Source organism: Brachyhypopomus gauderio, chromosome 1 (genome assembly GCF_052324685.1).
Source record: "Brachyhypopomus gauderio isolate BG-103 chromosome 1, BGAUD_0.2, whole genome shotgun sequence".
NCBI classification, from domain to species: domain Eukaryota; kingdom Metazoa; phylum Chordata; class Actinopteri; order Gymnotiformes; family Hypopomidae; genus Brachyhypopomus; species Brachyhypopomus gauderio.
The window spans coordinates 46760-74520 of NC_135211.1; the positions used below are offsets into that span (position 1 = coordinate 46760).

Below are 27761 nucleotides of genomic sequence, written 5' to 3' on the forward strand. Positions count from 1 at the left end.
TAAGCTGCCTTCAGCTGATGTACTCAGACTAAAGGGAAACACTTTAAATCCCAAGGTGAAATGCACATGCTCAAAATTTTATCAGGACAGAGTACATGTTTTACTTTGATATTAAGAGTGATCAATGGATTGTCTTCCAGTAAATTAATGTTTTCTTCCGCTACAAAACGTTTTTTCAACAACTATAAAGAGGCTATGCAACGAAACTGAGCTGGGATGTCAAGTGCCTTTAATGGTACATTTTTGACCCCACTTCAAATGCTGCTGTTACCTGACCAGTTCGATTGTTAGTTTGCCAGATTCTCAATCTCTGGGATGTGAGATCATGCACCAGGTTTAGTGAATGTTTAAGGGTGAAGGTCTTTAGTTTCTGCACAAATTCCACAAACATAGCTCAGGTCCTGCTCAACATGTCAACATGTGCCGACAGCAAGTGCCTTTGGGGTCCTACAAAGATCGCCCGGCTAGCTCAGTCGGTAGAGCATGAGACTCTTAATCTCAGGGTCGTGGGTTCGAGCCCCACGTTGGGCGAGAGGCTGATTTGTTTGAGTGAAATGTTGAAATTTAGTTAATCTGTTTGCACAAAATACGTCTAAAAAAGAAGAGAAAGGAACATACATCGTCCCTGAGTGGGCTCGAACCACCATCCTTTCGGTTAACAGCCGAACGCGCTAACCGATTGCGCCACAGAGACCAGATGCTGCTGTGCTTACATAGTTCTTCCTCAAAAGAAAAACCCAACAAGCACATTCCTCCTGTTTGCTGGCTTTTGATGAAATGAGCCAATGCATAAAGGATGCAACATCAATGTCACTCACACTTTTCTGCTAGCTTGTCTAAAATTCGCCCTTCCTTCAATTTCTCACTTGTCAAGACCTCCAGGTCTTCAAACAAAAGGTCAGTTTGTAGACCCTTTTCCTGTCAAAGTTTTGATCCTTTTGTCCACCAGTCATCGGAATGTGTATGATTTTCACCAGTTTACACAGTGTAGCTCCCTTGCCTTCAGTTGCAGGGTTATGTCCTCTTAGATAAGACGCTTTTGAAATTATTTATGAAAATGCACCCAAAACCTATTCAAAACAGATTTGATGGAAGCACTGCAGGAGCTGCTCCAAGACGCATTTTGTCCAGGAAATGTGCTATCATGAATGCATCCATATCACCAACACACATTTACAAACCAAACCATAGGCAATAAAATACATGAGTAAACTGATTTGTGGACCTTTGTGGCACTTGGTACTGCTGAGATCAGGATCATTACAGAGTTCAGCAATTATTTTCCCAACTAGGTCATTGATACATTGGAATCCCCAATGTTTTCTGGAACAGAATAGGCTATGCCTTTCGGATGAGAATAAAAAAAGACTTCAAGAACCAAAAAAGAAGTTAAGCTGCCTTCAGCTGATGTACTCAGACTAAAGGGAAACACTTTAAATCCCAAGGTGAAATGCACATGCTCAAAATTTTATCAGGACAGAGTACATGTTTTACTTTGATATTAACACTAGAAGCGCCAAAGCTCCGGTCATTTGACCGCTGTGACGTCTACTAGAAGCGCCGCCTCTGGTCGACCTAATTATACCTAGAAGCGCCGAGCACCGGTCACTTGACCGCAGTAGCACAAAAAATAATAATATCTTTGCACTGGATCCAATTTCAGAACCCTCCTTTCATGACTTTTCCCAGAATTGTCCTTTTAATAAACTAGTATTTTTACATTGTTAAAAGAAACCCTGCACATGCTAGTTTCAATCGATTTCGCTCGTATCTCTGTAATATTGTCGTCGTCGCCTACACTTCAAGACTGTGATTCTCTTTTCTGCCAGCGGGTGTCGCAAAGATTCGTATGTCATTTAATATTTAGTATAACTAAATAAAGATCAATAGTTTTCAAAACTAAATTATTCAAAGTTCAAACTGATTATTGTGTAAAGACAAAACGGAATTCGTCCGTTGAACGAAAGTGAAAGTGTTTCACTTTCCAAAGTCTTAAAATATATACTTTATTTATTAATATTATTTAATATATACTATATATAAGTTTACATCAATGGTTTTCAAACCGTGAGAGCGTCTTGCTTTGCCTAATAAATGCTTTAGTAGTTTGCAGGAATTCTGCGAATGGTAATTAGCCTACTTATCAAGTCAATATCTCAAAGAAATGATCTCTCGGGTATAATCCCTCTTCGCCAGGGCTAGCTGTTAGATACATACATTATGTATGGCTGCTTTTGACACACTGGCATTACAAAAGAATTAAGCAGAATGCAAGTTACGTATGTAAATGCATACCTTTGCGAGCGAAACTGAGATGATGGCATGGGCGGTGCTGTTATGAACACTTTATTCACAATAGCATTCATGAGGCAACGTGAGCTATAAATTCGTCGGGACGCGGCTACACAGTTTGAGTGAAAACTCTGCTTGGGCGATCGAACAGCAACACAGTTTGCTTGAAAGCTCGGTTTTGGCGTTTGAACAGCAACATAGTTTGCGTGACTCCTCGGTTTGGGCGTTTGAACAGCAACACAGTTTGCTTGAAAGCTCGGTTTGGGCGATCGAACAGCAACACAGTTTGCTTGAAAGCTCGGTTTTGGCGTTTGAACAGCAACATAGTTTGCGTGACTCCTCGGTTTGGGCGTTTGAACAGCAACACAGTTTGCTTGAAAGCTCGGTTTGGGTGATTGAACAGCCTGATAAATTTGCTATGATCTCGGAGATATTTGATAAATTTGTGAAAAACAGCATTGCTTCTTACACGCCCGGTGAGAACATAACTGTTGATGAGCAACTGTTCCCAACTAAAGCTCGCTGTCGTTTCACTCAGTACATGGCCAATAAACCCGATAAATTTGGGATTAAGTTCTGGGTGGCCGCTGATGTTGAAACAAAATATATGTTGAACGCCATTCCCTATCTAGGGAAAGATGAAAGCAGGCCGGCTGGTCAACGGTTGTCTGAAAATATTGTGTTGCGTTTGATGGAGCCTTTCATGGGTAAAGGAAGAAATGTAACGACTGACAATTTCTTCACTTCATTGGCACTTGCAAACACCCTTTTGGCGAACAAAACCACTATTGTTGGTACGATGAATAAAATGAGACGTGAGATGCCCCCATGTACACAGGCACAGTCTGAAAGATTTTCCACCAAGGTGTTGCGGGCTGGAAAAATAACTCTAACGATTTACCAGGCAAAACCTAAAAAAAATGTATGCATCCTGAGCTCAATGCATCAGACAGTTTCAATTGATAATGGCGCAAAGAAACTGCCTGAAACTGTTTCATATTACAACACGACTAAATGTGGCGTTGATGTTATGGATCAAATGGCACGACTGTATTCGGTGAAGGGAGGCACCCGTCGTTGGCCTGTCGCGGTTTTCTACAACCTCCTAGACCTGGCTGCAATAAATGCACATATATTGTTCAAACAGTGCATGAACGTTAACCTGAGCAGACGAAGGTTTATTCTCGAGTTGGTAAAGGAGCTGTGTGCACAGCAGAAAATGGCGAAAGCGGCTAGGGCAGTGGCACAAAAGCGAATTTTACCTGAAGCTCCTTGCCCGCCCTCAAAAAGAAAACAATGCCAAGTCGGCAGATGTTCAGGGAACAAAACGTATGACATCTGCCAGACATGTAAGCGACTGGTCTGTGGCAAATGTGCAAAGACTGCACCTAAGCTGTGTTTTGAATGTTGAGTTGTGTGAAGCTGACACACAAATCAAAACAAAGGGAACTTAATTTGAGGTGGTGAACGAAACTTATGCAATATACGCTAAAGAGAGACGGGATGCACCCGTTGTTGGCCTGTAGCTGTGTTCTACAACCTCCAAAACCTGGCTGTAATTAATAAATATTGTTCAAACAGTGCATGGACATTAACCACAGCGGCGGAGGTTTATTCTCAAGTTCACAATTCACTACATAAATGGAACTTAATTTGAGGTGGGGAACGAAACTTATGCAATATACGATACATGTAAATCACCGAATGGTGATAACGCTCGGTGATAACACGGTCGTTAGGACGTGGGATCACACATCGGCTATTCACCGATCAAACACCTCATTTGAAACGGCAACACAATACGGCAAGATAAAAAAGTGAACATTAGAGAGGACAGAGGCAACTATATTCGTGAAGCCATCCGTATCATTTTAATAATTTTGCGTTTTGTTACGCAAAGGTACATAGCCTACCTTTTATAATGATATTTTTGTAATTATTTTGCCTATTTATGCTTTTTGTTCTTTGTCTAACACAAAACATTATAGACATTTATTTGTAGATTTGTTATGTTCACCATAGCCTACAATTCACTAACATACACAACTTTTAGACATTAAAACTTGAAATGGCGTAACATTGAGTATACAAACAAACTTGCTTTAGCTCGGTCTACGGGCTTCACTTTGCTACTCTGAGTATCGAACAAGCTTTTTGTGGATGTGGGGGTGGAAGGCTGCAGCGCAGTCTGTAGCATTAGCAAGACAAAAGACGTGAACGCTTCACAGTGGGGGTGCGGGCCAGTGGGTTAGTGGTGTGGCGAACGTACATGATAATATAGTGACATATATGCCAACAGAATAACACACAGACAAATAAGCAAACTATTACACTAACCAAGCAAACTATTACACTAACCAAGAAACAAAACTGAAACTATATTTTGCATTTACGTTTTCGCACAAACCAGGAAATGCAATATGAAACTAAACAAAACTGACAATGGGAAAGCTACTGAGAACAAGGTCACAAGGCACTGATTCTAAAAGGTTTAGTCACATTAATTTGTTAACATATTGACGTTACGTGCAAATGTCACCATTACGAATATTTTGTTTGGGCGGCTCATTCTTCCTTTTGTGCAAAACGCCATCTAGCGTTAATTATGTGTCAGTACCAGCTCCCCTGTGTAAAGACTCAGCGGTCTTTTGACCGCCCGAGGCGCGCTTTAAGTAGGTGAAAACAACACGGCGCTAGTAGGAGGTGGTGAAATCGGTCAGATGACCGGCCCTCCGCGCTTCTAGGTATAAGTATGTAAATGAGGCGCGGCGCTTCTAGTGTTAAGAGTGATCAATGGATTGTCTTCCAGTAAATTAATGTTTTCTTCCGCTACAAAACGTTTTTTCAACAACTATAAAGAGGCTATGCAACGAAACTGAGCTGGGATGTCAAGTGCCTTTAATGGTACCTTTTTGACCCCACTTCAAATGCTGCTGTTACCTGACCAGTTCGATTGTTAGTTTGCCAGATTCTCAATCTCTGGGATGTGAGATCATGCACCAGGTTTAGTGAATGTTTAAGGGTGAAGGTCTTTAATTTCTGCACAAATTCCACAAACATAGCTCAGGTCCTGCTCAACATGTCAACATGTGGCGACAGCAAGTGCCTTTGGGGTCCTACAAAAATCGCCCGGCTAGCTCAGTCGGTAGAGCATGAGACTCTTAATCTCAGGGTCGTGGGTTCGAGCCCCACGTTGGGCGAGAGGCTGATTTGTTTGAGTGAAATGTTGAAATTTAGTTAATCTGTTTGCACAAAATACGTCTAAAAAAGAAGAGAAAGGAACATACATCGTCCCTGGGTGGGCTCGAACCACCATCCTTTCGGTTAACAGCCGAACGCGCTAACCGATTGCGCCACAGAGACCAGATGCTGCTGTGCTTACATAGTTCTTCCTCAAAAGAAAAACCCAACAAGCACATTCCTCCTGTTTGCTGGCTTTTGATGAAATGAGCCAATGCATAAAGGATGCAACATCAATGTCACTCACACTTTTCTGCTAGCTTGTCTAAAATTCGCCCTTCCTTCAATTTCTCACTTGTCAAGACCTCCAGGTCTTCAAACAAAAGGTCAGTTTGTAGACCCTTTTCCTGTCAAAGTTTTGATCCTTTTGTCCACCAGTCATCGGAATGTGTATGATTTTCACCAGTTTACACAGTGTAGCTCCCTTGCCTTCAGTTGCAGGGTTATGTCGTCTTAGATAAGACGCTTTTGAAATTATTTGTGAAAATGCACCCAAAACCTATTCAAAACAGATTTGATGGAAGCACTGCAGGAGCTGCTCCAAGACGCATTTTGTCCAGGAAATGTGCTATCATGAATGCATCCATATCACCAACACACATTTACAAACCAAACCATAGGCAATAAAATACATGAGTAAACTGATTTGTGGACCTTTGTGGCACTTGGTACTGCTGAGATCAGGATCATTACAGAGTTCAGCAATTATTTTCCCAACTAGGTCATTGATACATTGGAATCCCCAATGTTTTCTGGAACAGAATAGGCTATGCCTTTCGGATGAGAATAAAAAAAGACTTCAAGAACCAAAAAAGAAGTTAAGCTGCCTTCAGCTGATGTACTCAGACTAAAGGGAAACACTTTAAATCCCAAGGTGAAATGCACATGCTCAAAATTTTATCAGGACAGAGTACATGTTTTACTTTGATATTAAGAGTGATCAATGGATTGTCTTCCAGTAAATTAATGTTTTCTTCCGCTACAAAACGTTTTTTCAACAACTATAAAGAGGCTATGCAACGAAACTGAGCTGGGATGTCAAGTGCCTTTAATGGTACCTTTTTGACCCCACTTCAAATGCTGCTGTTACCTGACCAGTTCGATTGTTAGTTTGCCAGATTCTCAATCTCTGGGATGTGAGATCATGCACCAGGTTTAGTGAATGTTTAAGGGTGAAGGTCTTTAATTTCTGCACAAATTCCACAAACATAGCTCAGGTCCTGCTCAACATGTCAACATGTGGCGACAGCAAGTGCCTTTGGGGTCCTACAAAAATCGCCCGGCTAGCTCAGTCGGTAGAGCATGAGACTCTTAATCTCAGGGTCGTGAGTTCGAGCCCCATGTTGGGCGAGAGGCTGATTTGTTTGAGTGAAATGTTGAAATTTAGTTAATCTGTTTGCACAAAATACGTCTAAAAAAGAAGAGAAAGGAACATACATCGTCCCTGGGTGGGCTCGAACCACCATCCTTTCGGTTAACAGCCGAACGCGCTAACCGATTGCGCCACAGAGACCAGATGCTGCTGTGCTTACATAGTTCTTCCTATAAAGAAAAACCCAACAAGCACATTCCTCCTGTTTGCTGGCTTTTGATGAAATGAGCCAATGCATAAAGGATGCAACATCAATGTCACTCACAATTTTCTGCTAGCTTGTCTAAAATTCGCCCTTCCTTCAATTTCTCACTTGTCAAGACCTGCAGGTCTTCAAACAAAAGGTCAGTTTGTAGACCCTTTTCCTGTCAAAGTTTTGATCCTTTTGTCCACCAGTCATCGGAATGTGTATGATTTTCACCAGTTTACACAGTGTAGCTCCCTTGCTTTCAGTTGCAGGGTTATGTCCTCTTAGATAAGACGCTTTTGAAATTATTTGTGAAAATGCACCCAAAACCTATTCAAAACAGATTTGATGGAAGCACTGCAGGAGCTGCTCCAAGACGCATTTTGTCCAGAAAATGTGCTATCATGAATGCATCCATATCACCAACACACATTTACAAACCAAACCATAGGCAATAAAATACATGAGTAAACTGATTTGTGGACCTTTGTGGCACTTGGTACTGCTGAGATCAGGATCATAACAGAGTTCAGCAATTATTTTCCCAACTAGGTCATTGATACATTGGAATCCCCAATGTTTTCTGGAACAGAATAGGCTATGCCTTTCGGATGAGAATAAAAAAAGACTTCAAGAACCAAAAAAGAAGTTAAGCTGCCTTCAGCTGATGTACTCAGACTAAAGGGAAACACTTTAAATCCCAAGGTGAAATGCACATGCTCAAAATTTTATCAGGACAGAGTACATGTTTTACTTTGATATTAAGAGCGATCACTAGATTGTCTTCCAGTAAATTAATGTTTTCTTCCGCTACAAAACGTTTTTTCAACAACTATAAAGAGGCTATGCAACGAAACTGAGCTGAGATGTCAAGTGCCTTTAATGGTACATTTTTGACCCCACTTCAAATGCTGCTGTTACCTGACCAGTTCCATTGTTAGTTTGCCAGATTCTCAATCTCTGGGATGTGAGATCATGCACCAGGTTTAGTGAATGTTTAAGGGTGAAGGTCTTTAGTTTCTGCACAAATTCCACAAACATAGCTCAGGTCCTGCTCAACATGTCAACATGTGGCGACAGCAAGTGCCTTTGGGGTCCTACAAAAATCGCCCGGCTAGCTCAGTCGGTAGAGCATGAGACTCTTAATCTCAGGGTCGTGGGTTCGAGCCCCACGTTGGGCGAGAGGCTGATTTGTTTGAGTGAAATGTTGAAATTTAGTTAATCTGTTTGCACAAAATACGTCTAAAAAAGAAGAGAAAGGAACATACATCGTCCCTGGGTGGGCTCGAACCACCATCCTTTCGGTTAACAGCCGAACGCGCTAACCGATTGCGCCACAGAGACCAGATGCTGCTGTGCTTACATAGTTCTTCCTCAAAAGAAAAACCCAACAAGCACATTCCTCCTGTTTGCTGGCTTTTGATGAAATGAGCCAATGCATAAAGGATGCAACATCAATGTCACTCACACTTTTCTGCTAGCTTGTCTAAAATTCGCCCTTCCTTCAATTTCTCACTTGTCAAGACCTCCAGGTCTTCAAACAAAAGGTCAGTTTGTAGACCCTTTTCCTGTCAAAGTTTTGATCCTTTTGTCCACCAGTCATCGGAATGTGTATGATTTTCACCAGTTTACACAGTGTAGCTCCCTTGCCTTCAGTTGCAGGGTTATGTCGTCTTAGATAAGACGCTTTTGAAATTATTTGTGAAAATGCACCCAAAACCTATTCAAAACAGATTTGATGGAAGCACTGCAGGAGCTGCTCCAAGACGCATTTTGTCCAGGAAATGTGCTATCATGAATGCATCCATATCACCAACACACATTTACAAACCAAACCATAGGCAATAAAATACATGAGTAAACTGATTTGTGGACCTTTGTGGCACTTGGTACTGCTGAGATCAGGATCATTACAGAGTTCAGCAATTATTTTCCCAACTAGGTCATTGATACATTGGAATCCCCAATGTTTTCTGGAACAGAATAGGCTATGCCTTTCGGATGAGAATAAAAAAAGACTTCAAGAACCAAAAAAGAAGTTAAGCTGCCTTCAGCTGATGTACTCAGACTAAAGGGAAACACTTTAAATCCCAAGGTGAAATGCACATGCTCAAAATTTTATCAGGACAGAGTACATGTTTTACTTTGATATTAAGAGTGATCAATGGATTGTCTTCCAGTAAATTAATGTTTTCTTCCGCTACAAAACGTTTTTTCAACAACTATAAAGAGGCTATGCAACGAAACTGAGCTGGGATGTCAAGTGCCTTTAATGGTACCTTTTTGACCCCACTTCAAATGCTGCTGTTACCTGACCAGTTCGATTGTTAGTTTGCCAGATTCTCAATCTCTGGGATGTGAGATCATGCACCAGGTTTAGTGAATGTTTAAGGGTGAAGGTCTTTAATTTCTGCACAAATTCCACAAACATAGCTCAGGTCCTGCTCAACATGTCAACATGTGGCGACAGCAAGTGCCTTTGGGGTCCTACAAAAATCGCCCGGCTAGCTCAGTCGGTAGAGCATGAGACTCTTAATCTCAGGGTCGTGGGTTCGAGCCCCACGTTGGGCGAGAGGCTGATTTGTTTGAGTGAAATGTTGAAATTTAGTTAATCTGTTTGCACAAAATACGTCTAAAAAAGAAGAGAAAGGAACATACATCATCCCTGGGTGGGCTCGAACCACCATCCTTTCGGTTAACAGCCGAACGCGCTAACCGATTGCGCCACAGAGACCAGATGCTGCTGTGCTTACATAGTTCTTCCTCAAAAGAAAAACCCAACAAGCACATTCCTCCTGTTTGCTGGCTTTTGATGAAATGAGCCAATGCATAAAGGATGCAACATCAATGTCACTCACACTTTTCTGCTAGCTTGTCTAAAATTCGCCCTTCCTTCAATTTCTCACTTGTCAAGACCTCCAGGTCTTCAAACAAAAGGTCAGTTTGTAGACCCTTTTCCTGTCAAAGTTTTGATCCTTTTGTCCACCAGTCATCGGAATGTGTATGATTTTCACCAGTTTACACAGTGTAGCTCCCTTGCCTTCAGTTGCAGGGTTATGTCCTCTTAGATAAGACGCTTTTGAAATTATTTATGAAAATGCACCCAAAACCTATTCAAAACAGATTTGATGGAAGCACTGCAGGAGCTGCTCCAAGACGCATTTTGTCCAGGAAATGTGCTATCATGAATGCATCCATATCACCAACACACATTTACAAACCAAACCATAGGCAATAAAATACATGAGTAAACTGATTTGTGGACCTTTGTGGCACTTGGTACTGCTGAGATCAGGATCATTACAGAGTTCAGCAATTATTTTCCCAACTAGGTCATTGATACATTGGAATCCCCAATGTTTTCTGGAACAGAATAGGCTATGCCTTTCGGATGAGAATAAAAAAAGACTTCAAGAACCAAAAAAGAAGTTAAGCTGCCTTCAGCTGATGTACTCAGACTAAAGGGAAACACTTTAAATCCCAAGGTGAAATGCACATGCTCAAAATTTTATCAGGACAGAGTACATGTTTTACTTTGATATTAAGAGTGATCAATGGATTGTCTTCCAGTAAATTAATGTTTTCTTCCGCTACAAAACGTTTTTTCAACAACTATAAAGAGGCTATGCAACGAAACTGAGCTGGGATGTCAAGTGCCTTTAATGGTACCTTTTTGACCCCACTTCAAATGCTGCTGTTACCTGACCAGTTCGATTGTTAGTTTGCCAGATTCTCAATCTCTGGGATGTGAGATCATGCACCAGGTTTAGTGAATGTTTAAGGGTGAAGGTCTTTAATTTCTGCACAAATTCCACAAACATAGCTCAGGTCCTGCTCAACATGTCAACATGTGGCGACAGCAAGTGCCTTTGGGGTCCTACAAAAATCGCCCGGCTAGCTCAGTCGGTAGAGCATGAGACTCTTAATCTCAGGGTCGTGAGTTCGAGCCCCATGTTGGGCGAGAGGCTGATTTGTTTGAGTGAAATGTTGAAATTTAGTTAATCTGTTTGCACAAAATACGTCTAAAAAAGAAGAGAAAGGAACATACATCGTCCCTGGGTGGGCTCGAACCACCATCCTTTCGGTTAACAGCCGAACGCGCAAACCGATTGCGCCACAGAGACCAGATGCTGCTGTGCTTACATAGTTCTTCCTCAAAAGAAAAACCCAACAAGCACATTCCTCCTGTTTGCTGGCTTTTGATGAAATGAGCCAATGCATAAAGGATGCAACATCAATGTCACTCACAATTTTCTGCTAGCTTGTCTAAAATTCGCCCTTCCTTCAATTTCTCACTTGTCAAGACCTGCAGGTCTTCAAACAAAAGGTCAGTTTGTAGACCCTTTTCCTGTCAAAGTTTTGATCCTTTTGTCCACCAGTCATCGGAATGTGTATGATTTTCACCAGTTTACACAGTGTAGCTCCCTTGCTTTCAGTTGCAGGGTTATGTCCTCTTAGATAAGACGCTTTTGAAATTATTTGTGAAAATGCACCCAAAACCTATTCAAAACAGATTTGATGGAAGCACTGCAGGAGCTGCTCCAAGACGCATTTTGTCCAGAAAATGTGCTATCATGAATGCATCCATATCACCAACACACATTTACAAACCAAACCATAGGCAATAAAATACATGAGTAAACTGATTTGTGGACCTTTGTGGCACTTGGTACTGCTGAGATCAGGATCATAACAGAGTTCAGCAATTATTTTCCCAACTAGGTCATTGATACATTGGAATCCCCAATGTTTTCTGGAACAGAATAGGCTATGCCTTTCGGATGAGAATAAAAAAAGACTTCAAGAACCAAAAAAGAAGTTAAGCTGCCTTCAGCTGATGTACTCAGACTAAAGGGAAACACTTTAAATCCCAAGGTGAAATGCACATGCTCAAAATTTTATCAGGACAGAGTACATGTTTTACTTTGATATTAAGAGCGATCACTAGATTGTCTTCCAGTAAATTAATGTTTTCTTCCGCTACAAAACGTTTTTTCAACAACTATAAAGAGGCTATGCAACGAAACTGAGCTGAGATGTCAAGTGCCTTTAATGGTACATTTTTGACCCCACTTCAAATGCTGCTGTTACCTGACCAGTTCCATTGTTAGTTTGCCAGATTCTCAATCTCTGGGATGTGAGATCATGCACCAGGTTTAGTGAATGTTTAAGGGTGAAGGTCTTTAGTTTCTGCACAAATTCCACAAACATAGCTCAGGTCCTGCTCAACATGTCAACATGTGGCGACAGCAAGTGCCTTTGGGGTCCTACAAAAAGCGCCCGGCTAGCTCAGTCGGTAGAGCATGAGACTCTTAATCTCAGGGTCGTGGGTTCGAGCCCCACGTTGGGCGAGAGGCTGATTTGTTTGAGTGAAATGTTGAAATTTAGTTAATCTGTTTGCACAAAATACGTCTAAAAAAGAAGAGAAAGGAACATACATCGTCCCTGGGTGGGCTCGAACCACCATCCTTTCGGTTAACAGCCGAACGCGCTAACCGATTGCGCCACAGAGACCAGATGCTGCTGTGCTTACATAGTTCTTCCTCAAAAGAAAAACCCAACAAGCACATTCCTCCTGTTTGCTGGCTTTTGATGAAATGAGCCAATGCATAAAGGATGCAACATCAATGTCACTCACACTTTTCTGCTAGCTTGTCTAAAATTCGCCCTTCCTTCAGTTTCTCACTTGTCAAGACCTGCAGGTCTTCAAACAAAAGGTCAGTTTGTAGACCCTTTTCCTGTCAAAGTTTTGATCCTTTTGTCCACCAGTCATCGGAATGTGTATGATTTTCACCAGTTTACACAGTGTAGCTCCCTTGCCTTCAGTTGCAGGGTTATGTCCTCTTAGATAAGACGCTTTTGAAATTATTTGTGAAAATGCACCCAAAACCTATTCAAAACAGATTTCATGGAAGCACTGCAGGAGCTGCTCCAAGACGCATTTTGTCCAGAAAATGTGCTATCATGAATGCATCCATATCACCAACACACATTTACAAACCAAACCATAGGCAATAAAATACATGAGTAAACTGATTTGTGGACCTTTGTGGCACTTGGTACTGCTGAGATCAGGATCATAACAGAGTTCAGCAATTATTTTCCCAACTAGGTCATTGATACATTGGAATCCCCAATGTTTTCTGGAACAGAATAGGCTATGCCTTTCGGATGAGAATAAAAAAAGACTTCAAGAACCAAAAAAGAAGTTAAGCTGCCTTCAGCTGATGTACTCAGACTAAAGGGAAACACTTTAAATCCCAAGGTGAAATGCACATGCTCAAAATTTTATCAGGACAGAGTACATGTTTTACTTTGATATTAAGAGCGATCACTAGATTGTCTTCCAGTAAATTAATGTTTTCTTCCGCTACAAAACGTTTTTTCAACAACTATAAAGAGGCTATGCAACGAAACTGAGCTGAGATGTCAAGTGCCTTTAATGGTACATTTTTGACCCCACTTCAAATGCTGCTGTTACCTGACCAGTTCCATTGTTAGTTTGCCAGATTCTCAATCTCTGGGATGTGAGATCATGCACCAGGTTTAGTGAATGTTTAAGGGTGAAGGTCTTTAGTTTCTGCACAAATTCCACAAACATAGCTCAGGTCCTGCTCAACATGTCAACATGTGGCGACAGCAAGTGCCTTTGGGGTCCTACAAAAAGCGCCCGGCTAGCTCAGTCGGTAGAGCATGAGACTCTTAATCTCAGGGTCGTGGGTTCGAGCCCCACGTTGGGCGAGAGGCTGATTTGTTTGAGTGAAATGTTGAAATTTAGTTAATCTGTTTGCACAAAATACGTCTAAAAAAGAAGAGAAAGGAACATACATCGTCCCTGGGTGGGCTCGAACCACCATCCTTTCGGTTAACAGCCGAACGCGCTAACCGATTGCGCCACAGAGACCAGATGCTGCTGTGCTTACATAGTTCTTCCTCAAAAGAAAAACCCAACAAGCACATTCCTCCTGTTTGCTGGCTTTTGATGAAATGAGCCAATGCATAAAGGATGCAACATCAATGTCACTCACACTTTTCTGCTAGCTTGTCTAAAATTCGCCCTTCCTTCAGTTTCTCACTTGTCAAGACCTGCAGGTCTTCAAACAAAAGGTCAGTTTGTAGACCCTTTTCCTGTCAAAGTTTTGATCCTTTTGTCCACCAGTCATCGGAATGTGTATGATTTTCACCAGTTTACACAGTGTAGCTCCCTTGCCTTCAGTTGCAGGGTTATGTCCTCTTAGATAAGACGCTTTTGAAATTATTTGTGAAAATGCACCCAAAACCTATTCAAAACAGATTTCATGGAAGCACTGCAGGAGCTGCTCCAAGACGCATTTTGTCCAGAAAATGTGCTATCATGAATGCATCCATATCACCAACACACATTTACAAACCAAACCATAGGCAATAAAATACATGAGTAAACTGATTTGTGGACCTTTGTGGCACTTGGTACTGCTGAGATCAGGATCATTACAGAGTTCAGCAATTATTTTCCCAACTAGGTCATTGATACATTGGAATCCCCAATGTTTTCTGGAACAGAATAGGCTATGCCTTTCGGATGAGAATAAAAAAAGACTTCAAGAACCAAAAAAGAAGTTAAGCTGCCTTCAGCTGATGTACTCAGACTAAAGGGAAACACTTTAAATCCCAAGGTGAAATGCACATGCTCAAAATTTTATCAGGACAGAGTACATGTTTTACTTTGATATTAAGAGCGATCACTAGATTGTCTTCCAGTAAATTAATGTTTTCTTCCGCTACAAAACGTTTTTTCAACAACTATAAAGAGGCTATGCAACGAAACTGAGCTGAGATGTCAAGTGCCTTTAATGGTACATTTTTGACCCCACTTCAAATGCTGCTGTTACCTGACCAGTTCGATTGTTAGTTTGCCAGATTCTCAATCTCTGGGATGTGAGATCATGCACCAGGTTTAGTGAATGTTTAAGGGTGAAGGTCTTTAGTTTCTGCACAAATTCCACAAACATAGCTCAGGTCCTGCTCAACATGTCAACATGTGGCGACAGCAAGTGCCTTTGGGGTCCTACAAAAATCGCCCGGCTAGCTCAGTCGGTAGAGCATGAGACTCTTAATCTCAGGGTCGTGGGTTCGAGCCCCACGTTGGGCGAGAGGCTGATTTGTTTGAGTGAAATGTTGAAATTTAGTTAATCTGTTTGCACAAAATACGTCTAAAAAAGAAGAGAAAGGAACATACATCGTCCCTGAGTGGGCTCGAACCACCATCCTTTCGGTTAACAGCCGAACGCGCTAACCGATTGCGCCACAGAGACCAGATGCTGCTGTGCTTACATAGTTCTTCCTCAAAAGAAAAACCCAACAAGCACATTCCTCCTGTTTGCTGGCTTTTGATGAAATGAGCCAATGCATAAAGGATGCAACATCAATGTCACTCACAATTTTCTGCTAGCTTGTCTAAAATTCGCCCTTCCTTCAATTTCTCACTTGTCAAGACCTGCAGGTCTTCAAACAAAAGGTCAGTTTGTAGACCCTTTTCCTGTCAAAGTTTTGATCCTTTTGTCCACCAGTCATCGGAATGTGTATGATTTTCACCAGTTTACACAGTGTAGCTCCCTTGCTTTCAGTTGCAGGGTTATGTCCTCTTAGATAAGACGCTTTTGAAATTATTTGTGAAAATGCACCCAAAACCTATTCAAAACAGATTTGATGGAAGCACTGCAGGAGCTGCTCCAAGACGCATTTTGTCCAGAAAATGTGCTATCATGAATGCATCCATATCACCAACACACATTTACAAACCAAACCATAGGCAATAAAATACATGAGTAAACTGATTTGTGGACCTTTGTGGCACTTGGTACTGCTGAGATCAGGATCATAACAGAGTTCAGCAATTATTTTCCCAACTAGGTCATTGATACATTGGAATCCCCAATGTTTTCTGGAACAGAATAGGCTATGCCTTTCGGATGAGAATAAAAAAAGACTTCAAGAACCAAAAAAGAAGTTAAGCTGCCTTCAGCTGATGTACTCAGACTAAAGGGAAACACTTTAAATCCCAAGGTGAAATGCACATGCTCAAAATTTTATCAGGACAGAGTACATGTTTTACTTTGATATTAAGAGCGATCACTAGATTGTCTTCCAGTAAATTAATGTTTTCTTCCGCTACAAAACGTTTTTTCAACAACTATAAAGAGGCTATGCAACGAAACTGAGCTGAGATGTCAAGTGCCTTTAATGGTACCTTTTTGACCCCACTTCAAATGCTGCTGTTACCTGACCAGTTCCATTGTTAGTTTGCCAGATTCTCAATCTCTGGGATGTGAGATCATGCACCAGGTTTAGTGAATGTTTAAGGGTGAAGGTCTTTAGTTTCTGCACAAATTCCACAAACATAGCTCAGGTCCTGCTCAACATGTCAACATGTGGCGACAGCAAGTGCCTTTGGGGTCCTACAAAAATCGCCCGGCTAGCTCAGTCGGTAGAGCATGAGACTCTTAATCTCAGGGTCGTGGGTTCGAGCCCCACGTTGGGCGAGAGGCTGATTTGTTTGAGTGAAATGTTGAAATTTAGTTAATCTGTTTGCACAAAATACGTCTAAAAAAGAAGAGAAAGGAACATACATCGTCCCTGGGTGGGCTCGAACCACCATCCTTTCGGTTAACAGCCGAACGCGCTAACCGATTGCGCCACAGAGACCAGATGCTGCTGTGCTTACATAGTTCTTCCTCAAAAGAAAAACCCAACAAGCACATTCCTCCTGTTTGCTGGCTTTTGATGAAATGAGCCAATGCATAAAGGATGCAACATCAATGTCACTCACACTTTTCTGCTAGCTTGTCTAAAATTCGCCCTTCCTTCAATTTCTCACTTGTCAAGACCTCCAGGTCTTCAAACAAAAGGTCAGTTTGTAGACCCTTTTCCTGTCAAAGTTTTGATCCTTTTGTCCACCAGTCATCGGAATGTGTATGATTTTCACCAGTTTACACAGTGTAGCTCCCTTGCCTTCAGTTGCAGGGTTATGTCGTCTTAGATAAGACGCTTTTGAAATTATTTGTGAAAATGCACCCAAAACCTATTCAAAACAGATTTGATGGAAGCACTGCAGGAGCTGCTCCAAGACGCATTTTGTCCAGGAAATGTGCTATCATGAATGCATCCATATCACCAACACACATTTACAAACCAAACCATAGGCAATAAAATACATGAGTAAACTGATTTGTGGACCTTTGTGGCACTTGGTACTGCTGAGATCAGGATCATTACAGAGTTCAGCAATTATTTTCCCAACTAGGTCATTGATACATTGGAATCCCCAATGTTTTCTGGAACAGAATAGGCTATGCCTTTCGGATGAGAATAAAAAAAGACTTCAAGAACCAAAAAAGAAGTTAAGCTGCCTTCAGCTGATGTACTCAGACTAAAGGGAAACACTTTAAATCCCAAGGTGAAATGCACATGCTCAAAATTTTATCAGGACAGAGTACATGTTTTACTTTGATATTAAGAGTGATCAATGGATTGTCTTCCAGTAAATTAATGTTTTCTTCCGCTACAAAACGTTTTTTCAACAACTATAAAGAGGCTATGCAACGAAACTGAGCTGGGATGTCAAGTGCCTTTAATGGTACCTTTTTGACCCCACTTCAAATGCTGCTGTTACCTGACCAGTTCGATTGTTAGTTTGCCAGATTCTCAATCTCTGGGATGTGAGATCATGCACCAGGTTTAGTGAATGTTTAAGGGTGAAGGTCTTTAATTTCTGCACAAATTCCACAAACATAGCTCAGGTCCTGCTCAACATGTCAACATGTGGCGACAGCAAGTGCCTTTGGGGTCCTACAAAAATCGCCCGGCTAGCTCAGTCGGTAGAGCATGAGACTCTTAATCTCAGGGTCGTGGGTTCGAGCCCCACGTTGGGCGAGAGGCTGATTTGTTTGAGTGAAATGTTGAAATTTAGTTAATCTGTTTGCACAAAATACGTCTAAAAAAGAAGAGAAAGGAACATACATCATCCCTGGGTGGGCTCGAACCACCATCCTTTCGGTTAACAGCCGAACGCGCTAACCGATTGCGCCACAGAGACCAGATGCTGCTGTGCTTACATAGTTCTTCCTCAAAAGAAAAACCCAACAAGCACATTCCTCCTGTTTGCTGGCTTTTGATGAAATGAGCCAATGCATAAAGGATGCAACATCAATGTCACTCACACTTTTCTGCTAGCTTGTCTAAAATTCGCCCTTCCTTCAATTTCTCACTTGTCAAGACCTCCAGGTCTTCAAACAAAAGGTCAGTTTGTAGACCCTTTTCCTGTCAAAGTTTTGATCCTTTTGTCCACCAGTCATCGGAATGTGTATGATTTTCACCAGTTTACACAGTGTAGCTCCCTTGCCTTCAGTTGCAGGGTTATGTCCTCTTAGATAAGACGCTTTTGAAATTATTTATGAAAATGCACCCAAAACCTATTCAAAACAGATTTGATGGAAGCACTGCAGGAGCTGCTCCAAGACGCATTTTGTCCAGGAAATGTGCTATCATGAATGCATCCATATCACCAACACACATTTACAAACCAAACCATAGGCAATAAAATACATGAGTAAACTGATTTGTGGACCTTTGTGGCACTTGGTACTGCTGAGATCAGGATCATTACAGAGTTCAGCAATTATTTTCCCAACTAGGTCATTGATACATTGGAATCCCCAATGTTTTCTGGAACAGAATAGGCTATGCCTTTCGGATGAGAATAAAAAAAGACTTCAAGAACCAAAAAAGAAGTTAAGCTGCCTTCAGCTGATGTACTCAGACTAAAGGGAAACACTTTAAATCCCAAGGTGAAATGCACATGCTCAAAATTTTATCAGGACAGAGTACATGTTTTACTTTGATATTAAGAGTGATCAATGGATTGTCTTCCAGTAAATTAATGTTTTCTTCCGCTACAAAACGTTTTTTCAACAACTATAAAGAGGCTATGCAACGAAACTGAGCTGGGATGTCAAGTGCCTTTAATGGTACCTTTTTGACCCCACTTCAAATGCTGCTGTTACCTGACCAGTTCGATTGTTAGTTTGCCAGATTCTCAATCTCTGGGATGTGAGATCATGCACCAGGTTTAGTGAATGTTTAAGGGTGAAGGTCTTTAATTTCTGCACAAATTCCACAAACATAGCTCAGGTCCTGCTCAACATGTCAACATGTGGCGACAGCAAGTGCCTTTGGGGTCCTACAAAAATCGCCCGGCTAGCTCAGTCGGTAGAGCATGAGACTCTTAATCTCAGGGTCGTGAGTTCGAGCCCCATGTTGGGCGAGAGGCTGATTTGTTTGAGTGAAATGTTGAAATTTAGTTAATCTGTTTGCACAAAATACGTCTAAAAAAGAAGAGAAAGGAACATACATCATCCCTGGGTGGGCTCGAACCACCATCCTTTCGGTTAACAGCCGAACGCGCAAACCGATTGCGCCACAGAGACCAGATGCTGCTGTGCTTACATAGTTCTTCCTATAAAGAAAAACCCAACAAGCACATTCCTCCTGTTTGCTGGCTTTTGATGAAATGAGCCAATGCATAAAGGATGCAACATCAATGTCACTCACACTTTTCTGCTAGCTTGTCTAAAATTCGCCCTTCCTTCAGTTTCTCACTTGTCAAGACCTGCAGGTCTTCAAACAAAAGGTCAGTTTGTAGACCCTTTTCCTGTCAAAGTTTTGATCCTTTTGTCCACCAGTCATCGGAATGTGTATGATTTTCACCAGTTTACACAGTGTAGCTCCCTTGCCTTCAGTTGCAGGGTTATGTCCTCTTAGATAAGACGCTTTTGAAATTATTTGTGAAAATGCACCCAAAACCTATTCAAAACAGATTTGATGGAAGCACTGCAGGAGCTGCTCCAAGACGCATTTTGTCCAGAAAATGTGCTATCATGAATGCATCCATATCACCAACACACATTTACAAACCAAACCATAGGCAATAAAATACATGAGTAAACTGATTTGTGGACCTTTGTGGCACTTGGTACTGCTGAGATCAGGATCATTACAGAGTTCAGCAATTATTTTCCCAACTAGGTCATTGATACATTGGAATCCCCAATGTTTTCTGGAACAGAATAGGCTATGCCTTTCGGATGAGAATAAAAAAAGACTTCAAGAACCAAAAAAGAAGTTAAGCTGCCTTCAGCTGATGTACTCAGACTAAAGGGAAACACTTTAAATCCCAAGGTGAAATGCACATGCTCAAAATTTTATCAGGACAGAGTACATGTTTTACTTTGATATTAAGAGCGATCACTAGATTGTCTTCCAGTAAATTAATGTTTTCTTCCGCTACAAAACGTTTTTTCAACAACTATAAAGAGGCTATGCAACGAAACTGAGCTGAGATGTCAAGTGCCTTTAATGGTACATTTTTGACCCCACTTCAAATGCTGCTGTTACCTGACCAGTTCGATTGTTAGTTTGCCAGATTCTCAATCTCTGGGATGTGAGATCATGCACCAGGTTTAGTGAATGTTTAAGGGTGAAGGTCTTTAGTTTCTGCACAAATTCCACAAACATAGCTCAGGTCCTGCTCAACATGTCAACATGTGGCGACAGCAAGTGCCTTTGGGGTCCTACAAAAATCGCCCGGCTAGCTCAGTCGGTAGAGCATGAGACTCTTAATCTCAGGGTCGTGGGTTCGAGCCCCACGTTGGGCGAGAGGCTGATTTGTTTGAGTGAAATGTTGAAATTTAGTTAATCTGTTTGCACAAAATACGTCTAAAAAAGAAGAGAAAGGAACATACATCGTCCCTGAGTGGGCTCGAACCACCATCCTTTCGGTTAACAGCCGAACGCGCTAACCGATTGCGCCACAGAGACCAGATGCTGCTGTGCTTACATAGTTCTTCCTCAAAAGAAAAACCCAACAAGCACATTCCTCCTGTTTGCTGGCTTTTGATGAAATGAGCCAATGCATAAAGGATGCAACATCAATGTCACTCACAATTTTCTGCTAGCTTGTCTAAAATTCGCCCTTCCTTCAATTTCTCACTTGTCAAGACCTGCAGGTCTTCAAACAAAAGGTCAGTTTGTAGACCCTTTTCCTGTCAAAGTTTTGATCCTTTTGTCCACCAGTCATCGGAATGTGTATGATTTTCACCAGTTTACACAGTGTAGCTCCCTTGCTTTCAGTTGCAGGGTTATGTCCTCTTAGATAAGACGCTTTTGAAATTATTTGTGAAAATGCACCCAAAACCTATTCAAAACAGATTTGATGGAAGCACTGCAGGAGCTGCTCCAAGACGCATTTTGTCCAGAAAATGTGCTATCATGAATGCATCCATATCACCAACACACATTTACAAACCAAACCATAGGCAATAAAATACATGAGTAAACTGATTTGTGGACCTTTGTGGCACTTGGTACTGCTGAGATCAGGATCATAACAGAGTTCAGCAATTATTTTCCCAACTAGGTCATTGATACATTGGAATCCCCAATGTTTTCTGGAACAGAATAGGCTATGCCTTTCGGATGAGAATAAAAAAAGACTTCAAGAACCAAAAAAGAAGTTAAGCTGCCTTCAGCTGATGTACTCAGACTAAAGGGAAACACTTTAAATCCCAAGGTGAAATGCACATGCTCAAAATTTTATCAGGACAGAGTACATGTTTTACTTTGATATTAAGAGCGATCACTAGATTGTCTTCCAGTAAATTAATGTTTTCTTCCGCTACAAAACGTTTTTTCAACAACTATAAAGAGGCTATGCAACGAAACTGAGCTGAGATGTCAAGTGCCTTTAATGGTACATTTTTGACCCCACTTCAAATGCTGCTGTTACCTGACCAGTTCCATTGTTAGTTTGCCAGATTCTCAATCTCTGGGATGTGAGATCATGCACCAGGTTTAGTGAATGTTTAAGGGTGAAGGTCTTTAGTTTCTGCACAAATTCCACAAACATAGCTCAGGTCCTGCTCAACATGTCAACATGTGGCGACAGCAAGTGCCTTTGGGGTCCTACAAAAATCGCCCGGCTAGCTCAGTCGGTAGAGCATGAGACTCTTAATCTCAGGGTCGTGGGTTCGAGCCCCACGTTGGGCGAGAGGCTGATTTGTTTGAGTGAAATGTTGAAATTTAGTTAATCTGTTTGCACAAAATACGTCTAAAAAAGAAGAGAAAGGAACATACATCGTCCCTGGGTGGGCTCGAACCACCATCCTTTCGGTTAACAGCCGAACGCGCTAACCGATTGCGCCACAGAGACCAGATGCTGCTGTGCTTACATAGTTCTTCCTCAAAAGAAAAACCCAACAAGCACATTCCTCCTGTTTGCTGGCTTTTGATGAAATGAGCCAATGCATAAAGGATGCAACATCAATGTCACTCACACTTTTCTGCTAGCTTGTCTAAAATTCGCCCTTCCTTCAATTTCTCACTTGTCAAGACCTCCAGGTCTTCAAACAAAAGGTCAGTTTGTAGACCCTTTTCCTGTCAAAGTTTTGATCCTTTTGTCCACCAGTCATCGGAATGTGTATGATTTTCACCAGTTTACACAGTGTAGCTCCCTTGCCTTCAGTTGCAGGGTTATGTCGTCTTAGATAAGACGCTTTTGAAATTATTTGTGAAAATGCACCCAAAACCTATTCAAAACAGATTTGATGGAAGCACTGCAGGAGCTGCTCCAAGACGCATTTTGTCCAGGAAATGTGCTATCATGAATGCATCCATATCACCAACACACATTTACAAACCAAACCATAGGCAATAAAATACATGAGTAAACTGATTTGTGGACCTTTGTGGCACTTGGTACTGCTGAGATCAGGATCATTACAGAGTTCAGCAATTATTTTCCCAACTAGGTCATTGATACATTGGAATCCCCAATGTTTTCTGGAACAGAATAGGCTATGCCTTTCGGATGAGAATAAAAAAAGACTTCAAGAACCAAAAAAGAAGTTAAGCTGCCTTCAGCTGATGTACTCAGACTAAAGGGAAACACTTTAAATCCCAAGGTGAAATGCACATGCTCAAAATTTTATCAGGACAGAGTACATGTTTTACTTTGATATTAAGAGTGATCAATGGATTGTCTTCCAGTAAATTAATGTTTTCTTCCGCTACAAAACGTTTTTTCAACAACTATAAAGAGGCTATGCAACGAAACTGAGCTGGGATGTCAAGTGCCTTTAATGGTACCTTTTTGACCCCACTTCAAATGCTGCTGTTACCTGACCAGTTCGATTGTTAGTTTGCCAGATTCTCAATCTCTGGGATGTGAGATCATGCACCAGGTTTAGTGAATGTTTAAGGGTGAAGGTCTTTAATTTCTGCACAAATTCCACAAACATAGCTCAGGTCCTGCTCAACATGTCAACATGTGGCGACAGCAAGTGCCTTTGGGGTCCTACAAAAATCGCCCGGCTAGCTCAGTCGGTAGAGCATGAGACTCTTAATCTCAGGGTCGTGGGTTCGAGCCCCACGTTGGGCGAGAGGCTGATTTGTTTGAGTGAAATGTTGAAATTTAGTTAATCTGTTTGCACAAAATACGTCTAAAAAAGAAGAGAAAGGAACATACATCATCCCTGGGTGGGCTCGAACCACCATCCTTTCGGTTAACAGCCGAACGCGCTAACCGATTGCGCCACAGAGACCAGATGCTGCTGTGCTTACATAGTTCTTCCTCAAAAGAAAAACCCAACAAGCACATTCCTCCTGTTTGCTGGCTTTTGATGAAATGAGCCAATGCATAAAGGATGCAACATCAATGTCACTCACACTTTTCTGCTAGCTTGTCTAAAATTCGCCCTTCCTTCAATTTCTCACTTGTCAAGACCTCCAGGTCTTCAAACAAAAGGTCAGTTTGTAGACCCTTTTCCTGTCAAAGTTTTGATCCTTTTGTCCACCAGTCATCGGAATGTGTATGATTTTCACCAGTTTACACAGTGTAGCTCCCTTGCCTTCAGTTGCAGGGTTATGTCCTCTTAGATAAGACGCTTTTGAAATTATTTATGAAAATGCACAAAAAAACCTATTCAAAACAGATTTGATGGAAGCACTGCAGGAGCTGCTCCAAGACGCATTTTGTCCAGGAAATGTGCTATCATGAATGCATCCATATCACCAACACACATTTACAAACCAAACCATAGGCAATAAAATACATGAGTAAACTGATTTGTGGACCTTTGTGGCACTTGGTACTGCTGAGATCAGGATCATTACAGAGTTCAGCAATTATTTTCCCAACTAGGTCATTGATACATTGGAATCCCCAATGTTTTCTGGAACAGAATAGGCTATGCCTTTCGGATGAGAATAAAAAAAGACTTCAAGAACCAAAAAAGAAGTTAAGCTGCCTTCAGCTGATGTACTCAGACTAAAGGGAAACACTTTAAATCCCAAGGTGAAATGCACATGCTCAAAATTTTATCAGGACAGAGTACATGTTTTACTTTGATATTAAGAGTGATCAATGGATTGTCTTCCAGTAAATTAATGTTTTCTTCCGCTACAAAACGTTTTTTCAACAACTATAAAGAGGCTATGCAACGAAACTGAGCTGGGATGTCAAGTGCCTTTAATGGTACCTTTTTGACCCCACTTCAAATGCTGCTGTTACCTGACCAGTTCGATTGTTAGTTTGCCAGATTCTCAATCTCTGGGATGTGAGATCATGCACCAGGTTTAGTGAATGTTTAAGGGTGAAGGTCTTTAATTTCTGCACAAATTCCACAAACATAGCTCAGGTCCTGCTCAACATGTCAACATGTGGCGACAGCAAGTGCCTTTGGGGTCCTACAAAAATCGCCCGGCTAGCTCAGTCGGTAGAGCATGAGACTCTTAATCTCAGGGTCGTGAGTTCGAGCCCCATGTTGGGCGAGAGGCTGATTTGTTTGAGTGAAATGTTGAAATTTAGTTAATCTGTTTGCACAAAATACGTCTAAAAAAGAAGAGAAAGGAACATACATCATCCCTGGGTGGGCTCGAACCACCATCCTTTCGGTTAACAGCCGAACGCGCAAACCGATTGCGCCACAGAGACCAGATGCTGCTGTGCTTACATAGTTCTTCCTATAAAGAAAAACCCAACAAGCACATTCCTCCTGTTTGCTGGCTTTTGATGAAATGAGCCAATGCATAAAGGATGCAACATCAATGTCACTCACACTTTTCTGCTAGCTTGTCTAAAATTCGCCCTTCCTTCAGTTTCTCACTTGTCAAGACCTGCAGGTCTTCAAACAAAAGGTCAGTTTGTAGACCCTTTTCCTGTCAAAGTTTTGATCCTTTTGTCCACCAGTCATCGGAATGTGTATGATTTTCACCAGTTTACACAGTGTAGCTCCCTTGCCTTCAGTTGCAGGGTTATGTCCTCTTAGATAAGACGCTTTTGAAATTATTTGTGAAAATGCACCCAAAACCTATTCAAAACAGATTTGATGGAAGCACTGCAGGAGCTGCTCCAAGACGCATTTTGTCCAGAAAATGTGCTATCATGAATGCATCCATATCACCAACACACATTTACAAACCAAACCATAGGCAATAAAATACATGAGTAAACTGATTTGTGGACCTTTGTGGCACTTGGTACTGCTGAGATCAGGATCATTACAGAGTTCAGCAATTATTTTCCCAACTAGGTCATTGATACATTGGAATCCCCAATGTTTTCTGGAACAGAATAGGCTATGCCTTTCGGATGAGAATAAAAAAAGACTTCAAGAACCAAAAAAGAAGTTAAGCTGCCTTCAGCTGATGTACTCAGACTAAAGGGAAACACTTTAAATCCCAAGGTGAAATGCACATGCTCAAAATTTTATCAGGACAGAGTACATGTTTTACTTTGATATTAAGAGCGATCACTAGATTGTCTTCCAGTAAATTAATGTTTTCTTCCGCTACAAAACGTTTTTTCAACAACTATAAAGAGGCTATGCAACGAAACTGAGCTGAGATGTCAAGTGCCTTTAATGGTACATTTTTGACCCCACTTCAAATGCTGCTGTTACCTGACCAGTTCGATTGTTAGTTTGCCAGATTCTCAATCTCTGGGATGTGAGATCATGCACCAGGTTTAGTGAATGTTTAAGGGTGAAGGTCTTTAGTTTCTGCACAAATTCCACAAACATAGCTCAGGTCCTGCTCAACATGTCAACATGTGGCGACAGCAAGTGCCTTTGGGGTCCTACAAAAATCGCCCGGCTAGCTCAGTCGGTAGAGCATGAGACTCTTAATCTCAGGGTCGTGGGTTCGAGCCCCACGTTGGGCGAGAGGCTGATTTGTTTGAGTGAAATGTTGAAATTTAGTTAATCTGTTTGCACAAAATACGTCTAAAAAAGAAGAGAAAGGAACATACATCGTCCCTGAGTGGGCTCGAACCACCATCCTTTCGGTTAACAGCCGAACGCGCTAACCGATTGCGCCACAGAGACCAGATGCTGCTGTGCTTACATAGTTCTTCCTCAAAAGAAAAACCCAACAAGCACATTCCTCCTGTTTGCTGGCTTTTGATGAAATGAGCCAATGCATAAAGGATGCAACATCAATGTCACTCACAATTTTCTGCTAGCTTGTCTAAAATTCGCCCTTCCTTCAATTTCTCACTTGTCAAGACCTGCAGGTCTTCAAACAAAAGGTCAGTTTGTAGACCCTTTTCCTGTCAAAGTTTTGATCCTTTTGTCCACCAGTCATCGGAATGTGTATGATTTTCACCAGTTTACACAGTGTAGCTCCCTTGCTTTCAGTTGCAGGGTTATGTCCTCTTAGATAAGACGCTTTTGAAATTATTTGTGAAAATGCACCCAAAACCTATTCAAAACAGATTTGATGGAAGCACTGCAGGAGCTGCTCCAAGACGCATTTTGTCCAGAAAATGTGCTATCATGAATGCATCCATATCACCAACACACATTTACAAACCAAACCATAGGCAATAAAATACATGAGTAAACTGATTTGTGGACCTTTGTGGCACTTGGTACTGCTGAGATCAGGATCATAACAGAGTTCAGCAATTATTTTCCCAACTAGGTCATTGATACATTGGAATCCCCAATGTTTTCTGGAACAGAATAGGCTATGCCTTTCGGATGAGAATAAAAAAAGACTTCAAGAACCAAAAAAGAAGTTAAGCTGCCTTCAGCTGATGTACTCAGACTAAAGGGAAACACTTTAAATCCCAAGGTGAAATGCACATGCTCAAAATTTTATCAGGACAGAGTACATGTTTTACTTTGATATTAAGAGCGATCACTAGATTGTCTTCCAGTAAATTAATGTTTTCTTCCGCTACAAAACGTTTTTTCAACAACTATAAAGAGGCTATGCAACGAAACTGAGCTGAGATGTCAAGTGCCTTTAATGGTACATTTTTGACCCCACTTCAAATGCTGCTGTTACCTGACCAGTTCCATTGTTAGTTTGCCAGATTCTCAATCTCTGGGATGTGAGATCATGCACCAGGTTTAGTGAATGTTTAAGGGTGAAGGTCTTTAGTTTCTGCACAAATTCCACAAACATAGCTCAGGTCCTGCTCAACATGTCAACATGTGGCGACAGCAAGTGCCTTTGGGGTCCTACAAAAAGCGCCCGGCTAGCTCAGTCGGTAGAGCATGAGACTCTTAATCTCAGGGTCGTGGGTTCGAGCCCCATGTTGGGCGAGAGGCTGATTTGTTTGAGTGAAATGTT

General features: G+C 41.5%; 22 non-coding genes across 22 annotated transcripts; 14 read left to right on the forward strand and 8 right to left on the reverse strand.

The window, feature by feature from the left end:
* The first annotated feature begins 458 nt into the window (after positions 1-458).
* trnak-cuu (transfer RNA lysine (anticodon CUU)) lies at positions 459-531 on the forward strand. Its single transcript has one exon. It is a non-coding gene; the product is annotated as a tRNA-Lys (tRNA).
* Positions 532-620: 89 nt separating this feature from the next.
* trnan-guu (transfer RNA asparagine (anticodon GUU)) lies at positions 621-694 on the reverse strand. The gene has a single exon. It is a non-coding gene; the product is annotated as a tRNA-Asn (tRNA).
* Positions 695-5419: 4725 nt separating this feature from the next.
* trnak-cuu (transfer RNA lysine (anticodon CUU)) lies at positions 5420-5492 on the forward strand. Its single transcript has one exon. It is a non-coding gene; the product is annotated as a tRNA-Lys (tRNA).
* An 89-nt stretch (positions 5493-5581) lies between these two features.
* On the reverse strand, positions 5582-5655 carry trnan-guu (transfer RNA asparagine (anticodon GUU)). The gene has a single exon. It is a non-coding gene; the product is annotated as a tRNA-Asn (tRNA).
* Positions 5656-6971: 1316 nt separating this feature from the next.
* On the reverse strand, positions 6972-7045 carry trnan-guu (transfer RNA asparagine (anticodon GUU)). Its single transcript has one exon. It is a non-coding gene; the product is annotated as a tRNA-Asn (tRNA).
* A 1154-nt stretch (positions 7046-8199) lies between these two features.
* Positions 8200-8272, forward strand: trnak-cuu (transfer RNA lysine (anticodon CUU)). The gene has a single exon. It is a non-coding gene; the product is annotated as a tRNA-Lys (tRNA).
* An 89-nt stretch (positions 8273-8361) lies between these two features.
* On the reverse strand, positions 8362-8435 carry trnan-guu (transfer RNA asparagine (anticodon GUU)). Its single transcript has one exon. It is a non-coding gene; the product is annotated as a tRNA-Asn (tRNA).
* Positions 8436-9589: 1154 nt separating this feature from the next.
* On the forward strand, positions 9590-9662 carry trnak-cuu (transfer RNA lysine (anticodon CUU)). The gene has a single exon. It is a non-coding gene; the product is annotated as a tRNA-Lys (tRNA).
* Positions 9663-12369: 2707 nt separating this feature from the next.
* trnak-cuu (transfer RNA lysine (anticodon CUU)) lies at positions 12370-12442 on the forward strand. The gene has a single exon. It is a non-coding gene; the product is annotated as a tRNA-Lys (tRNA).
* Positions 12443-12531: 89 nt separating this feature from the next.
* On the reverse strand, positions 12532-12605 carry trnan-guu (transfer RNA asparagine (anticodon GUU)). Its single transcript has one exon. It is a non-coding gene; the product is annotated as a tRNA-Asn (tRNA).
* A 1154-nt stretch (positions 12606-13759) lies between these two features.
* trnak-cuu (transfer RNA lysine (anticodon CUU)) lies at positions 13760-13832 on the forward strand. The gene has a single exon. It is a non-coding gene; the product is annotated as a tRNA-Lys (tRNA).
* Positions 13833-13921: 89 nt separating this feature from the next.
* On the reverse strand, positions 13922-13995 carry trnan-guu (transfer RNA asparagine (anticodon GUU)). The gene has a single exon. It is a non-coding gene; the product is annotated as a tRNA-Asn (tRNA).
* A 1154-nt stretch (positions 13996-15149) lies between these two features.
* trnak-cuu (transfer RNA lysine (anticodon CUU)) lies at positions 15150-15222 on the forward strand. The gene has a single exon. It is a non-coding gene; the product is annotated as a tRNA-Lys (tRNA).
* Positions 15223-16539: 1317 nt separating this feature from the next.
* Positions 16540-16612, forward strand: trnak-cuu (transfer RNA lysine (anticodon CUU)). Its single transcript has one exon. It is a non-coding gene; the product is annotated as a tRNA-Lys (tRNA).
* Positions 16613-16701: 89 nt separating this feature from the next.
* On the reverse strand, positions 16702-16775 carry trnan-guu (transfer RNA asparagine (anticodon GUU)). The gene has a single exon. It is a non-coding gene; the product is annotated as a tRNA-Asn (tRNA).
* Positions 16776-17929: 1154 nt separating this feature from the next.
* Positions 17930-18002, forward strand: trnak-cuu (transfer RNA lysine (anticodon CUU)). The gene has a single exon. It is a non-coding gene; the product is annotated as a tRNA-Lys (tRNA).
* A 2707-nt stretch (positions 18003-20709) lies between these two features.
* Positions 20710-20782, forward strand: trnak-cuu (transfer RNA lysine (anticodon CUU)). The gene has a single exon. It is a non-coding gene; the product is annotated as a tRNA-Lys (tRNA).
* A 1317-nt stretch (positions 20783-22099) lies between these two features.
* Positions 22100-22172, forward strand: trnak-cuu (transfer RNA lysine (anticodon CUU)). The gene has a single exon. It is a non-coding gene; the product is annotated as a tRNA-Lys (tRNA).
* Positions 22173-22261: 89 nt separating this feature from the next.
* Positions 22262-22335, reverse strand: trnan-guu (transfer RNA asparagine (anticodon GUU)). Its single transcript has one exon. It is a non-coding gene; the product is annotated as a tRNA-Asn (tRNA).
* Positions 22336-23489: 1154 nt separating this feature from the next.
* Positions 23490-23562, forward strand: trnak-cuu (transfer RNA lysine (anticodon CUU)). The gene has a single exon. It is a non-coding gene; the product is annotated as a tRNA-Lys (tRNA).
* A 2708-nt stretch (positions 23563-26270) lies between these two features.
* On the forward strand, positions 26271-26343 carry trnak-cuu (transfer RNA lysine (anticodon CUU)). The gene has a single exon. It is a non-coding gene; the product is annotated as a tRNA-Lys (tRNA).
* A 1317-nt stretch (positions 26344-27660) lies between these two features.
* On the forward strand, positions 27661-27733 carry trnak-cuu (transfer RNA lysine (anticodon CUU)). Its single transcript has one exon. It is a non-coding gene; the product is annotated as a tRNA-Lys (tRNA).
* The last annotated feature ends 28 nt before the right edge of the window (positions 27734-27761 follow it).